General features: G+C 45.9%; 1 long non-coding RNA gene across 1 annotated transcript in view; it reads left to right on the top strand.

The window, feature by feature from the left end:
* The window catches only part of LOC129386324 (uncharacterized), a 74,165-nt gene extending 60,781 nt beyond the window's left edge, over nt 1-13,384 (top strand). The window contains exon 5 of the long non-coding RNA XR_008613748.2: nt 13,058-13,384. This is a non-coding gene — a long non-coding RNA (uncharacterized lncRNA). The remainder of the gene's footprint in view (nt 1-13,057) is intronic.
* The last annotated feature ends 2,918 nt before the right edge of the window (nt 13,385-16,302 follow it).

A 16,302-nucleotide genomic window follows, 5' to 3' on the forward strand; every position in this document is an offset into this window, starting at 1 on the left:
CGGTGTTGGAGAGGCGTTCACTTTGGACTGTTTTATGGGCCTCCACGAGTTCGTCTAGGGTATTGTATATACCTTGCTCAAGTAATCGTTCAGTGTTCGCGTACCTCGGGAGACCAAGTGCAGCTTTATAAGCTGTGGGAATGACGCTGTTAACCTTTTTCTTGTCAGAAAGGCGTAGGTGGTAGCAATGGCAGGAATACACGATTCGACTGATGAGGAAAGCCTGCGTCAGATGGCAGATATCAGCCTCCTTCATAGCGCGGTGTCGTGTGGCTACTCGTCTGATTAGGCCACATATTTGGCGGGCTGTCGTCTGTGATCGGGCAATCGCCTCAGAATTGTGTTTTATGTTGAATTAGCATGCCCAGAACTCTTATAGTCAGTAGGGCGGAACTGGGCCATCTTCCATACTGACTCGTATAGGTGAGGTGACGTCCCTTTCGGTGGCGTGTTTGGTTGATTGATCACGGATGACGAGAAGCTCCGATTTTGTCGGCGAGCACGCTAGACCATTCCGTCGTACAAAATTTTGTACGGTATCCGCGGCCGCTTGTAATGCTTCCGTGATTTCTCCATCGGAACCGCTATTGGTCCAGATGGTGATATCATCGGCATAAATGGAGTGTTTGATATACGGGATCCTTTTCAGTAATGGAGGCAGGTTTCGCATAGTCACATTAAAAAGGAAGGGGGAGAAGACCGCGCCCTGAGGGGTGCCCCTTGTACCTAATCGAAATTGTCCGCTTTTAATGTCCCCAAATTGTATTTCTGCAGTGCGATCCTTGAGAAAGCTTGTAATATAGCTATAAGTGCGCTTCCCGACATTCATTTGGGCTAGATTTGTGAGTATTGAAGCATGTGACACATTGTCAAACGCTTCACTTACGTCCAGCCCTAGAATTGTACGGGTGGCTTTTATAGGACCCGGGTGTAGGATATCTTGCTGAATTTGCCACATAATTTCTTGAGTTGACAGATTTGATCTGAAGCCTATCAACGTATGGGGCAGCAGCCCATTGCTTTCAGTATACTCGTTTAGCCTGTGAAGAATTACGTGTTCCATAACCTTCCCCAGGCTTCAGTGGGGTGACTGGCACATGACGCAATCTGTCGCGCCTGGCGTGCCGTTAGCTTGCGACTAGGTAACTCAAGAAAAAAGACGCAAAGTATAAGTTTATTTATACGCAAAACTCTTAGTTCAAGCGAAAAAAAATGTAAATATGAAACGTTGTCTGTAAGTTCATTTGACATTCCTTCTTTCCTGTGCTCGCGTCAATTAACAGATGGAATTAACATTAGCCGTGACGTGTTTCCTGTTGCCAGTTTTCGCCGAGTGTCCCCTCTTCTTGAATTTCTTTCTCTATAATGAACTGATGAGGCAAGCACACTAATGCAGGTGGCGGCGTCAGGTGCGCTGATGAGGTTCCGATCCGTAGCCGTGGCTGTTCTACAGTGCTCGTGCGTGCCTGATTGTGCACGTCACGTGGTCACAGAGATGCACTCGTGCCGCTGCTCGCGCAATCATCGTCGTCTTTTTCCACAGCTGGCTAGCCCTACCTTTAAAGCGATCGTCTTACGCGAATGAGGGACGCACGGACAGCTTTCTCGTTTGGTAACCATAGAAATGCTTACGCATTTATATAAAGCACCAGAATTCTCGCATTCGTGTATAGGGTACGCCGCTATCAACAGCGCCGGCCATACGGGGGACAGAACAAAGAGACCCAGAACGCTCTCCTTCGTTCATTGCGTTCGCCGCCAGCGTTTCCCTGTAAACATTGCGGTTAGATAAGCTGCAGTTGCCGGAAAGTGTGAGAAGCTGTCGCGGATGTATGAATGCTATCGTTTTGTACGCTTAAAGGCGTCGCTTAAGCGCCTCCCAAGTTTCCAAGCGACAGCTTTAACTACAGAGTGAGCACAGAAACGACGGCATTGAGCGTAAGTGAAAACACTCTACCGGTCACACCGCTGCGCATGGCGTGTGCCGAGTTTCTACCGAGCACAGAACGGCAACCGACACGCGACGTGTTTCTACCAACCTCAGAGTGGCGCTCGGTTCCTTGAACGCCACCAGATGACGCTAACCTCCGCATATCCGCCCAGCGGTCGATTTAGAGAGCTGCCCAGCGGTTGATTTAGGCACCACTGACCTCCTTGAAGCCCTTGGGTTCAGCGAAAGCAGGGGAAAATTAAACATGTCCGCAATAGAGATTAGTAAGAGGCGATTAGACGATTGGCGGAAGAAAAGTAGGGAAACGACAAAAAACGGAGATGTACAAAAGCAAAGTTCGCAATAGGGGGTAAGGCAATTTTGTTGTGGGAGTTAATAGTGGTTTTATTTTTTTATTTTTTAGACAGTTTATTAGCACACATTAGGCAGTTTAATAGCAAGAGACTGGTAGCGCAACCCACCGCCCCGTTCGAAAGGGGACGTTCTTAGCATCGATCAATTCATCCGTGGCAGCGGCGCCTGAGGCCATGCGGGAGAAAGAAAAGAAAGAACCAGAATGCTCACCTTCGTGCATAACCTTCGCCTCCAGTGTTCCAAGTAAATATACGGTTACCTAAGCTACGGTTGTTGTGAAACGTGAGAAGGAGCCAGTGATATTTGAATGTAATCGCGATGTACCCTTAAAGGCGAAGCTTAAGCGTCTCCATATTTTCGATGTCGACGCCTTAAACGCAGTTGTATTTTGTATCTTTTTAATGCATAGGGTACCATGAACGCTTTTACCCTTGCAGAAGCTTTTGTGGTCGTTGATAAATTGAATATTAATCGTGATGATAGTCGTACTGGGGCGCCATGGCGTCGTATGAACTTTCTATGACACTGGTTTGGCGGAGTCACAGGTGAGCATTGCCGATCTTTAGAGCGATATTGTACGCTCCCCAGTGTTCACGGAAGCATTCCCTCGCACTATGCTCCACCTCACAGGCAACATGCACAAGGCCGAGGGTACGATGCGTACACAGCCAAGATGACTACTCCGCGTAATATAGATTCGTGCGTAACTGTTTAAATATTGGCGAGATTAGATAGCTTTATTTTGGCTCGCTAGTTCATGCATTTCAGGGATACTGGAAAAACGGGGTACCAGCGAAGTACGAAGCACGCGCACACAAGGAAAATGCGTTAAGAATGGACGGACGCTGGTCTGTGTCTGACGTCCGTCCGGTCGTGTTTAACGCATTTTCCTTGTGTGCACGTGCTTTATGTTTCGCTGGTACCCCTTTTTTCAAGTTCCTTATGCACGAACTGGCCCAAGAGCTTGCGCTAATGCACCTCATTTCAGTGATACCTAACCTGTTCGGTCTTTCGCGCATATGCGTCGAAAGCGGCAAAATGAGTGCTACGTTTAACGCGGCTAAGCGTAATAGCCACCTAACGTAGACTACGTAGCTACATGGCAGAGCTATCACAGCCCAGACCGCCAATTCTAATGCTAATGTTTTTGGCCAATCCGCTACTACTTGTACGACCACTTGTACGACTGCGCGCCGCATCTGTATTCGCAGCACCGTCAAAACGACCAGCTGATTTCAAAACTGAAGACATAGCTCATGCTTTGCTGAAAGCGTGATATGAGTTTAAGTGATGATGAGCTTTAATATTTACTTGTAGCTCCAAGGGCGGAGAGCCAGCAATCAGCGGAAGTTCAAAGCAGGCGGCCTCGGCTGCATGGACGCTGCCATGTTGCTACGTAATCGTGGTTATAGGTGACTATTAAGTTTACCATTGGTAACCACCACAGTTATTCGCAGTATAACACGTTTATGGGTAAAGAGCCTTACATGGAACGTAGCGTTGTAACGTATAAAAAATAACTCGCCATTCCGGCCCTCCAAATGGAGGTCCAGCGATGCTGTTCAGTAACCACCACTACAACTGCCGAGGGCAGTATGCAATGCTTTATGGATGGTTCGCATGCTTGTTTTGAGCTTGTTGTTTATTGAAACGTATACTGTACTGTGTGTTGTGTGGGTGATTTCAATGAATAAATGCACTGCTCTCTTCAGTTTACTGAGCGCTTGTAGCATCTGCCTTACGGGACGCGAGACATTGTACGTTTTGCTTGCTTAGTCGATCAAGAGGCATTGCATTTTGCTTGCTTACGGGTTATACGGCATTGCTGATGATGATAGTTGCTTGTTTTGAGCTTGTTCTGTATTCAAACGTACACTGTTCTGTAGGTTGTATTGCGTGATTCAAATCAATTTATGCACTGTTCGCTTCACATTGCTAAGTGCTTGTAGCTTCTGCTTTACGAGGGGGTGAACCAATGCATTTTTGCTTGCTTAAGCCGGTATGATACATTGCTGATGATTATAATTTTGTCCACGGACGGTTACAAAAACTGCGACCACCGAAAGGTTAATTTAATCCAGCCTATATTAGGAAAATTACGCCCGGAGCTTTTTTCCGCAGCGCAGGATGTTCCCAGTGTACAGCTCGCACCTGAGGCAGTGCTACAAGTTACATGTGAGATCGAGTATAGTATGATGCGGGATGACGGTGGCGTGCAAACGCCAAATATACGCGGAGCATACACCCTAAAAAACGTTTCCACCCTTTGGGGTGCATATTTGCCACACAACAATAATTGTCATCTGTCTTGCCCGCGTTTCCTTTCTTGAAAACGTGGCGCTTGTTACTTTCTTTTCAAGATGCTCTGTCATGGTGATAACGCGCATGCCGTTCGTGAATTGGAAGTACCGGGCTCGCAGCATTAAAGAATGTAAATGCGGGCAAGGCAGATGACGATTATTGTTTTGTGGCAAATATACACCCCAAAGGGTGCAACTGTTTCTATGGTGTACGACGCGACGCTGATGAAAATTTTTACGCCTGAGAACTGCCGAGAAAGCGTACAGATGAGGCGGCGCCCTGCTGTCGCCTTCAAATAAACGCAGCTTATGGTTACAACGTCAAAACATTTCTTGCGTAAATCCACCAACCTGTAGGATGGCAGAGCAGACGCTGAGCAGACGACGTGGCCCGTATGAACACATATTGAGGGGCGAACAGCCTTCCTATTCGCTAAAATATCACATAGCTTCCACAGTACTACTGAGATAGAGTATAGTATGATTTATTTACCATGCTCACAGAGTGTTGCAGTACCCCTTTAAAGCTTTAACACGCCCTGTAGGATGTGTAATGGCATCGCACAGGTGCCACTAGAAGGCCAGTCAAAAGATGCAACAGTAAAATTACACAACTGTGAGATTTTAGCATTGGTATTGCGTTTACCTTTGGTTATTTATTACCTTAAGACAATTTAAGATAAAGGCCATGCTCCGTAAATGTTACGTTTCTTGACATTAGTTTGTTGGCTACCTTCCTCAAAAAATTTGAAGAATATTCAATAAAGAACGGAAACACCTGGCTTGAGCAATTTTGGTGCTAGAATGTCTAGCACATAACTTGCACGTGCTGCATGCCATAAACACATGGGATTCATATACCTAAATATATGCGCAGCCTCTTGGCGGTGCTGCCGTCTAAAGTTCATTTCAAGTGTCAATAGAATTGATATACCAATAAAATGAACAAATCTCACTCGATGATCGCAAACACTCGCTGTCAGAACGCTGCCGTAGTATAATGCTTCAGTGGAGAAGAACAAACACTATGTGCTGACCCATGCTTCACCACGACTAGGAAATGAGACTACGCTACGTACAACAGTAGGCGCTTGGCAACACAGCGCACACGAGGCCACCAGCCATCTGTGCCGGCATTTCACGTTTGCACCGGTTTCTCATCAGCTCCAAACGACAGTGTAAGCACCGGTGCTCTGACTGCATGACTGAACGCGATTAACAAATAATAAACTTTTGCGTTGCAATGACTGCACAGCACCTTCTGTCGGAGAGGCCGAATGACGAGAAGTCTGAATAAGGGAATCAACGCTATTGGAGCCTTATTCTCGTTCAAAAATTCTCGCCCGTACTCTCGGTTGAGGATACTTTCACATTTGCTTGATGTGGCGTCTGAAATTGCATTTCAGTGGAGTGACAGGCGTTATGCCTGCAGGGTCAGCGAATCAGCGTCCGCTGAAAGTGAAATGGCAAGCAATTAAAATTTACTGCCACCAATATGCTTTGTAAAATTCCTATAAGGAGCACTCACTACTATTACCTAAAGCAAAACATTGCTATTACAAGCATTTAGAATTATACGTATTATAAGAGCAAGAAATATTCTAATTATGCCGTATATCCAATTTAGAAAGGCAATACTTCAGTATCGTCACATATGTTCTGTATTCCTTGTATTCCATGAAGAAAAAATGGCTGTGGCTTAGCTAAGGTTAAGCCCAGGATGCGAAGCATACTAGCCTTTATTTTAGTTGTTGAACCACTGTTTAGCCTGGTGAACTGCTGTTGCTTGGCTATATTTGGTTCGGCTAGACAAAGAAACAATTCATGCGTTACTCTGCTTCGCCTTCAAGAGTGGAACGCGACAGCGTTCCCGTCGACCCGCCAAGGGGTGTAAGACAATGGGCTACGGCGCAGCGACTACGCGCCGCGCATTGGACGCGGTGAGCGTCGAGCAACGCAGCGTTCGGCGCGGCAACGAAATGTGCGCCTGTGCAAGCGACGCACGCCTGAGCCTTAGAAACAGCTAGTTTCTAAGGCAACACCGCATTCACTAAAGGCCCTTTTGTACCGCTTTGAAGCATCGTACTCGTGGCTCAGTGGTAGCGTCTCCGTCTCACACTCCGCAGACCCTGGTTCGATTCCCACCCAGCCCTTCTTGCAAGAGTTGAGCCAAAGCCACCTAGAAACAAGCGCAGCTGAGCCGCGGGCGACGGCACGAGATGGAGCCCCGTTTCTTCTCTGTCGTGACGTCACGGTGTCACGTGGTATGGCATGGGGTCAAAAGTCATTGAAGGCGACACCGCCGCGCCTGAGGAGCTGGGTTGAGCTCTAGTAATATGCTTCGCATAAAAACTGTTGTGGTATTAGCTCCAAGAAATTAGCAAGTTCGGCTATACTTTGCGCTCGCTGATCTTGGAATGCGTAGGCAACGTTAAATAACATGGCCCCAGGAAGTCTGCAGTCAGTAATCGGAGTACTTTTATATCTCGTACTCGTACTTTTATATCTCGGGAGTGACGCTGAATTTTACAGCGTTAACTGTTATGCACTATTTCTAACAACCATTTTTGTTGGCGATGGTGTCCGCCGCCGCCGGCGTCAGTCGCAGCTAGCGCCTAGAATGCGAGAAACAAGTACTAGTTCTCTCTGGCATCAATACCCTGACCAGCTGCGCGGGAGTCACCTACTGTATCACTGAGCCACGCCAGCGCTTGTAGCGGAAAAATGCCCTACACATGCGTCCTAGCACCAAGAGAGAGAGAGAGAGAGAATAAAACATTTGTTGAGTCTTTGAAATGAGAGTGTCAGCCAGTGGGATCCGTAGTCTGGGATCCCATTGGCGCAGGCCCCTCTCTTCGACCGTTTCACGAAGGCCTCTTGATTCTTCCAATAGACACGCGATGTGAGATCCGCGCCACGTAGCGTCAATACGGGCACACTTTGCGTTGCTCTTGGTGATAATACACCAGCTGGCACGTCATATAGCAGCTGCAAAGGCAGCGATACAAGGAAAATAGACAAGTCTTGAAGAGGAAAAAGAAGATTTAGGGAGATGTATAAAATGCCCTACAATGATAAATATGTATGGCATACCTGATTAAATCAAGCAGGCTTTCTTAAATAACTGTTTGTCACAGCGAAGTTTCAAAGGGAATGCCATTAAAGCATAGGCCCCATTATCATCATCATCACCATCATAATCATTTCCTTCGCATCTTGCCACTTGTCACGCCGCACAGCGGCGATACATGCACACATCGCATTGCAGTTGCGTATTATTACATCAGGTGGCACGATGTAGCAGTTTATAGGCAGTTGCACAAGGTACGCAGAGTGTTTTTGTGGAAGTAAAAGAATATTAATAAGATGCATACAAAAATGCTAGAACGAAGGGCATGCACAGTACACCTTAATAATTCAAGCTGGTTAGGTGACTACTTGTCACTGCCCCTTTTCGAAGGACATGTCAATATATCATCATCAGCATCGTATCCTGCCACTTGGCACGCGATGCGTGATGCGCGCCGCGTAGCGTCGATATGTGCGCACTTTGCATTGCAGTTGCATATTATTACACCAGGTGGCACGCCATGTAGCACTTAGTAGGTAGCGGTACAGGAAGGTTTGTGGAAGGAAAAATAATATTAAGCAGATGTGTGCAAAAATTCTGGAAAGAAAAACATGTACAGCACGCCTGAATAAATCAAGCGGGCTAGGTGACTGTTTGTCACCGGTCCCTTTCAAAGGAAATGCCAATCGATCATCATGATCAGAATAATTGGCATCATATAGCGTCACTTGTCACAACTTGACCTGCGTGCCGCGTAGCGTCTATTCGTGCCAATTTTGCGTTGCAGTAGAGCTCAATTCCACCAAGTGTCCCGAGATGTGGCAGTTACAGGTAACAGTTCCATGTAGCAGTTGCATGTGGCAGGACTTAGTCAACTCCAGCAAGCTAAGTGACTATTTGTTACGGTCTCGTTTCAAAGGGGATGCAAATAAATGATGATCATCATCATCAGCAGCATCGTATCGCACCGCGGGTCAAGGAACGTGATATCCTTGTGATACTTGTGCAAATTAAAAGAGTTTCGAAGACTTCTAACATGCAATTCGTTTTGTCTAACGTAGGAAGATGCAGAGGGCTTCACAAACGTTCCTGTGACTATACTAATATACAGTGTGGTAGCCCCAAAGGAAACAGTTATAGCAAGACTCAAATTCAAGCCAAGCTTTTGGAAGGGTTGTTCGAAAAATTTTTTCCGTTCAATAATAAAACAGCGGCATGTCAAAAAGAAGTGTTGCTGAGATTCAATCTCATTGCATAAAGGGCACAAGGGCGATATAGCCAGATCAGACCCGTGGAAGTAAAAGTTCTATAGACGGGCTCGGCACCGTAGTCTTGTAATAGTTACCTAAATTTTTTTAGAGGAGCAACATTTTCTGTTCCAAGAAAATCTGAGATGCAGGAAATCAGCTTTTGCCAATGGTAATTGAGCGAACTTATTTGTAGTAGTATATTTTCTGAATCGGCGCCTCAGTGATGAGAGCTGACGAAGGTAAAATGGGGATTATAGGACCATTGTGTGATGCTACGGCGAGTGATCTGCATATTCGTTGAAGGCTAGGCCTTTGTGACCTGGCACCCACATTAAACGGACGACACGTAAATGTGTTGGGAGAAGAGAATATAAAGTTTTTAATGAATCTGACAATTTGTGTGTGGTTAGTGTTTTTCACTAATCCCGCGCAAATTCATTAGGTTCCTGCTGCTTCTTGGTCAACTCTTGAATTTGCAAGCTCTTTTTAGCTTCTTTGAAGTTACTGCTTTCACCGTAATCACCGATCTGGTTCGCATGTTCCCATCGACAGGCAGTTATTTTTTAAAACATAACGGGAACTCATCCATTTCCACGAAAGTTGGATTCGTTACTGTTTCCATGTGAGCAATGGCAATGTTTCTCGCACAATTTTTTGTACCCAGTTGGCATACTAGCATATTATCGGGAATGCCGGCGATACATTGGCATTCAAAGAACTCGAAATTATTCCTTGACTTGACAAACCCCAGTGCGTTTTGAATTATGAGCGCCAGATGCACCTTTTCCATTTTCCACTGACACTTAACTGCCCCTGGTTGATGCTTAAACATAAGTCACCCGCTTGCCTCGCCGCAGTATCGAGGTTATGCTGATCCCCTGTCTTCAAGCAGAGTCTTTCATTGGCTACTGTTACGATCGGCCGGCTGGGGCAGCAACCTTGCAACCTCTCTTCGATTTCCTGAGACGAAGTTAACATTAAGTTTCGCCATTCATACCAGTAGCCACACCATGGTGTGGTTACTGAGGAAATACGGCGTGGTTGATGAATGGTGTGACATCTGACGAAATACGACGCGATTTATAAATGCCATCGGGCCGCCGACCCCGACGTTGGCACAAAGAAACTGCCTGGAATGTGCATTCGGCGCCGTTTCGTTACGGCTGCTGCTGGCCGGTCAAACCAGCGTCCGAAGAAACAGATGATGGCTGGGTCATTGTATGAGCCGAGATGCATCAATTGAGACAGGCGTGAACTCTCCTATTTTCGCATGCCCCATCCTCTCTCTGGGTCACTAAGCCGTGTGCGCCCGAGGGTGTTCTCCAATTGTGGTCAAACAACTAAGGTATCGGAGTGATTATGCGCACCCTTGCTCACAAGGTGGGGCCCTTGATGACATTGGGCGCTACGCTTTGGAGGAACGTGCCACCGCAGATTTTCTTGACATAGGGATCAAGGGAGGGAAAAAGGGCATAGCCCCATAGGCAGAGTCTTTCGGTTCATCTGGGGTGCTTGAATTCAGTCATGCTGGTGTGTGCTGGTGTGCTCTCCGAAAAATGAAGTCTGGTCTGACCTGTAGTTCATGCTACAAGAACGATGCATGGAGCTCCGTGCTCCGGCCAGTACGAGTTCCCCTTGTTTTATGTAAATAAGTTTGCCTTTCCTATGTTAATAAACCCCCTGTTCTGTTTATCCAACCTCTGAGCCTCGTAGTCTTTACGAAAGAAGCAACTCTCGTCAAGGAAGCTCCGCCATACTCCGAGACCACGACCCCCAAAGCCTACACCACGCGGTCTTTGGTCTACCGCTGACTACACTTGGCCTTAGGCTTTAGCGAAAGAGCTCCCGCTTGGTATGCGCCCCTGCCGCTTTCCGTTTTTCTCCTCTGCTCTTTCATTTTTTTTCTCACCATGACACCAAGGGTCTGCGCTGCTTGAACGGACTTGAGTGAATGTAGACAAAAGGCATGGGTCGAAGCTTGAGGAGCTGCTAAATATATAGGCAGTAGGCGCCTTTTAATAAGATCAAACTGTTTGTTCAGTGGCGCTCTTGAATACCGCGCCTTTGTGCAAAGGTGTCCAATTCTTGCTCGCGCAAGCTCGATTAAACTTTCGCAGACGTAGTCTTGCGGCCGCAGGGCGCGATCACTGGTAGTTATGGCATTCTACTGCGCCTGGAATCGGGCATTGTTCTTTGGCAAACCGAACATATGAAATATATGTTTGCAGGTAGCATGGCCGCTGCTGCATCCCGGCGCAAGGTACTTGTCCGTTGTAGCTGCTAGGTGATGACGTCACTGCTCTTTGCTGACTGGCGCAAGTGCTATTTTTGCACTACCTCCACCACTGCCAAGCATGCCTGCTACGAGAACTGGGAGGAATTATCTGCTGCTCATGCCGTCCATGTGATGCAACTGCCTGCATGTGACACAAATTTTGATAAGAAACTTTGAACGAAAGCTATTGATAGCTACAAGAAAAGGCTCTAGCAACAAACATTCTAAATTAAAAAAAAAACACGTAGCTCACTTTCTGACTACTGCCAGTAGGCTAGCGGAGAACCATGCAACGTGCCCTGCTTCTAGGGTGCACTCAGACTCAAAACAACACGGTATGCATTGTTGAGCTGATCCCTAAACTTTACGTATTAGAAAATGCAAGACGTTACTCGTATTTGTGTCACACGAGAGTTCAATGAATTCTAAGGTTTGTCTATACCGCTAAGGTTTCCTGCCTTTCGGCCTCACTTAGGGTAGCTGCTATGGAGCGGTTTTAACGCGAAACTCGATTAATTATGAGGCATGCCGTCCCCGCTGCCACAGTGCGTCGTTCGAGCGCCTGTTCTTTCCCTGTGCTGTAAATACGACGCGTTGTCCGCGTATGCGATCAGCCATGCAGAAAGCTATGTGTAGCAAGGGCCGTGCAGGACGAGAAGACGCGCACACGCCTGCGCACGCTACATCGCGTGACCTCGAAAATTGGGCCCATCATCATTAGCATCATGAGTGCACCATCATTCCCTGGTCACCCCGCACTCATCGCCTACGGTGCGTGGCGCGCAATAGCATCTTATCGCACTTACACTTTACACAGGGCGAAAATGTGGCGGGAATGTGCGCGTCACATTTATCGAAATAAAACTTAATCACAAAGTAAGCAAAATATATTCGTGTCTAGGTAACCAGAAGAGGAATAGCCGAAAACTGGGCCTACGGTCGACCAAAGCTGTAGTTGAATGCCCGCGGCTGATGACGCGGCCAATATTCAGTGTTAAAGAACAGCCAGCTACGCTGCCCGTGTCTAAATGCAAAATTTTTGCCTTGAAATGTAATTAGCAATAATTAGAAAATACGTTTTGCCTTGCATATCTTCCGTCGAACAGATAGCTACTTTATGTCGTTTTTGTCTAGCCAGCAGTCCGCGAGTCTTGTTTATCGCGTTGCGTTTTACCGCATCCATGTTCGAGATCTGCTAGGAGAGTGCCCTGCTGCGGTGGTAAATGTTGCCAGTGTCGTCCCGCACTGCCGCCTGCATGGATTAAGCCTTAAGGCGGTCGTATGACAAGGATACAGTAGACACTAACCAGGACGTCCATGAAAAACCACTCCCCGCAAACACATCCCAAGTACTGCGATTGGTTGTGAGAACTTTCTCTTATATTTTCGTGATCTTTGATGCGTCTGTCTCTCAGATAGGCATAGAACTAAGAAGCTGTTTTAATTATGAGGCTGTGCATGCTATATACAATGCTTGAGTGCAAGAAGGTAGGAGTAACATAAAGGTTATAACAGAGAGCTAAATCCAGTCGAGCTGCAGCGTTACGTTTTGCTGTGAAACCCACACAGGAATTTGGTTTTGCGCACAGCTCTGGTCTTGTTCAAGTCGTGCAGTACAATATCATAATAAAGGTTTGCACCGCCTGGGTTCAGATAGCATGGAGCCTTATTTTTACAGTACCAGCCAGCTCATTATGAGCAGATTGGATAATAACAACGCCATCCGCCTTCTCTCTCTCTGTGTGTTTTTTTTTCCTTTTACCACTTACCCTCGTAGAGTCGCCCACCAGAAACAAAGCTCTTTCAGCTGACCTTTCCGTTTCTCTCGAACTTAATTTGGTTCATTTTCTCTTGCAGTTAGTGGTCGTGCTAGAAGGAAGAAAAGCCGATGTTGAAGCTACGTGTTTGACCGGCGCCTGCAAGAATGGTACTTGCACAAATATTAATAAAACAGACTGCACCAACGTCTCATGAAGAAGAAAAGAGTAAACAAGATGCAGTATAATGGAAAGCATCGTTTACAAATAGAGTGACATCCGGAATGTGGTTCGGTTTCGCTAAAATGTTTGTTTAATAACTTCTGAAAAAAATTTTGTCTTTGCAGGCCACATATTATTTCAACCACACCACCCCCCTTACTTGTAACATTTCCTATAATAAAGATACCGTTTCTGATGGATTCTGCATGCGGCCATTTTAAACAGGCAACACACGGAGAAGGTTATCCTTGTGCAGAGTATACCGTGCTATTACGACAGCGCTCGTCCAACACGTGGAAATATCGCTTACCTATTATCCCTCCTTCCAACGACATCTTAGAGCCCGTAGTTCAACTAGTAAGATATTTTGGAAAAGTAAACTCCAGGCAGCTTTCAAATTAACATTGCTAATTTCATCATATAAGTGATGTGTATTCTCGTGTGATGGTTACGCCCCGCGATGGGCACAACTTGTATATACACTGTTCGCATTGCGAAATTTATCCAAACGTTTTAGGGATTCTATGCCACCTGTGTCACGTTGGCACATAAAGGTTCTAGAAGATTAGCAAAGAATGGGCAAACACCCAGTGGCCCATAGTGAATAGCTGAATCATAGAGAACTAAGCTCATTAATTTTTGATATATCTCTGCTCGAAATAAATTTCAAAATAAGACAGCTTAGCTCCTTTTTATAGCAAAACTTTCTCTGCCTCTTACCTGGGGTGTGGAATTCGTCGGCGTTTTCTCCCGGGATACACTTATGGATGAACACGCGAAGCTTATATGTGCTCCGAATGAAAGTGCCAGCGTCCCGGCTTCTATAAGGTCGGTCTTCTGAGTGGCCAATAGCTTGAGGAAGGGCGCCGGTTTTCTCCGTAAAAATAAAAATTCTTACATAAAGCTTGAACCCAATATCGGCTCACAGGCAACTCAAAACCTGACCTACACTCTAAGAAAGAATGGAGTGACACTTCATTTATTAAGGTAGAAATGGCGATGTCCCCTATGTTCATCTTAAAATGGAGAAAGTTTCCTCCCTCATGCATGAGAGCAACGGTTCCTCCCTCTCCAAATCCAACGTGGCCGACTCCAGGCAAGCGAAGCGATGGATGCGACTAGGCCTACGAAATGTGCTAGTTCGCATCTGGGAAACAACGTACGCGTCATAATCATCGTGTACGGCAAGCTTTCTTTGGTGCAAACAAGGAACCAGGTGAAGGACGACACGATTTTGTAGCGATGCCTTTCACTCGACTGCCGCGCTTACCACCCACTGTTGACGCCCGGCTGATCATGTTAACAACGTGGGCGGACCGTCGCTATAACCACTGCCCAAGCGCGAAAAGGAATGGCATCGCTAGAACTTCGCGGTGCTTAACTTACGTAACCACAAAGATACCCATACATCAATCCATCGCGCGCGCGCACGCATAGACACACCCTTATTTATTTATTTATTTATTTATTTTATACAAAACAAAGCAATAAATGGAACTTACAGGAAAAAAAAACACCGTTTGCAGCGACACCAGTAAGTATTCAGTAACTGCAGACCTGAACAACGCTTGGTCCTCAGTGGCAGCGATGGAGGGGCAAGGTGATTCCACCCTCTACTTGTATTCGGAAGAACGGAATGTAAACAGAGGTTAGTACGGCACAAAGGGATGGCTACTTTATTGGGGTGGTCAACAGGTGATGAAACGTAAGCAGGTTTTGAGAGGTTCTGTTTAAGTACTTGAATATGAAAGAAAATATTATGAAAAAGCAAGAGGCGGGAAATCTTCTCATTACCAGGTCTGCAAGGTTAAGAGTGGATTTCATCAAGGTGACACAGGCAGCACGAGGACAATTATTGAGTATAAATCGAGCTGAACGGTTCTGGACCCATTCTATGGTGTGAATTAGCGTTGATTGAGTGGATCCCATACGGCTGAAACCTACTCGAACTTTGGACGGATTAATGTTTGATATAGCTGTAGTTTAAGGTGTGCTGGTTCTTGGCGAAAGTTTCGGCGAAGGTAACCAAGGACACGAGAAGCATTGTTAATAATGTAGTTAATGTGAGAGCGTCATGATAAATCATTCGATATGTAAACACCAAGATATTTGTAATTTCGTTCCGTTCAGAGTGTGTGTAAAAGGTTCAGAAGTGTTAGAAAAACGCAAGATTGCCATACTTTTACATTCATTTACATTAAGGGTAATTAGCCAAGTATTGCACAAGTCAGAGACGCGATTAAGGTCAGCTTGAAGAAGGTAGTTATCGTTTTCGTTGGCTATTCTAAGGCACATGACGCAATAGTGGGCAAACAGTTTTATGGATGACTTCATGTTATGCGGAAGGTCATTGATATATATTATAAAGAGCAAAGGACCTAGAACTGAGCCTTGGGGAACACAAGATTTAACTGCACAGGAATGTGAGAAACAATCATTAGCGGTTACGTACTGAGTGCGGTTAGCCAGAAAGCATTCTATCCGTTCGAGAATATTGGGGTCGAAGTTCAGCGTACTGAGCATCAGTAGTAATAGTTGGTACGACACCTTATCAAAGGCTCTTGCGAACTCTAGAAACATACAATCAACCGGAATTCTATTACCTAGCGCTAAGATGACAATATGCGTAAGAGACAGAAGCTGAGTTTCACACAAGTGGTGCTTACGAAAGCCGTGTTGGAACCTGCTTAAGAATGAGTTGGTTTCAAGAAATGTTATAAGGTTAGAATAGATTACATGCTCAAGCATGTATATTGGTCGGTAGTTTAAAGCAGAGTGTTGGTTACCGGATTTAAAGACAGGAATCACCTTCCCCACCTTCCAATCAGGTGGCAGAGTAGAGCACTGGAGAGACTGCATGAAAATGTGTGACAAAATTATGGAAGAGTACACTTCAGTGTTTTTCAGAAATTTCGCGTTGATCTCATCAGTGCCGCAAGCAGAAGAAAGCCTAAGTTTCTGGATTAGGTTAATGACTCCTTCAAATTGAATCACGAGAAAATTCATTGGAAAAAACCTGCTGTCTCATAGCTGCGGCACCGAAATCGCTCGTGAATCAGAGAAACATTGCGAAAGAACGTCGTTAATAATGGAACAGCAATCTTCGTTGCGCAATGCACGCCC

Source organism: Dermacentor andersoni, chromosome 3, assembly GCF_023375885.2.
Source record: "Dermacentor andersoni chromosome 3, qqDerAnde1_hic_scaffold, whole genome shotgun sequence".
In the NCBI taxonomy this organism is placed as follows: domain Eukaryota; kingdom Metazoa; phylum Arthropoda; class Arachnida; order Ixodida; family Ixodidae; genus Dermacentor; species Dermacentor andersoni.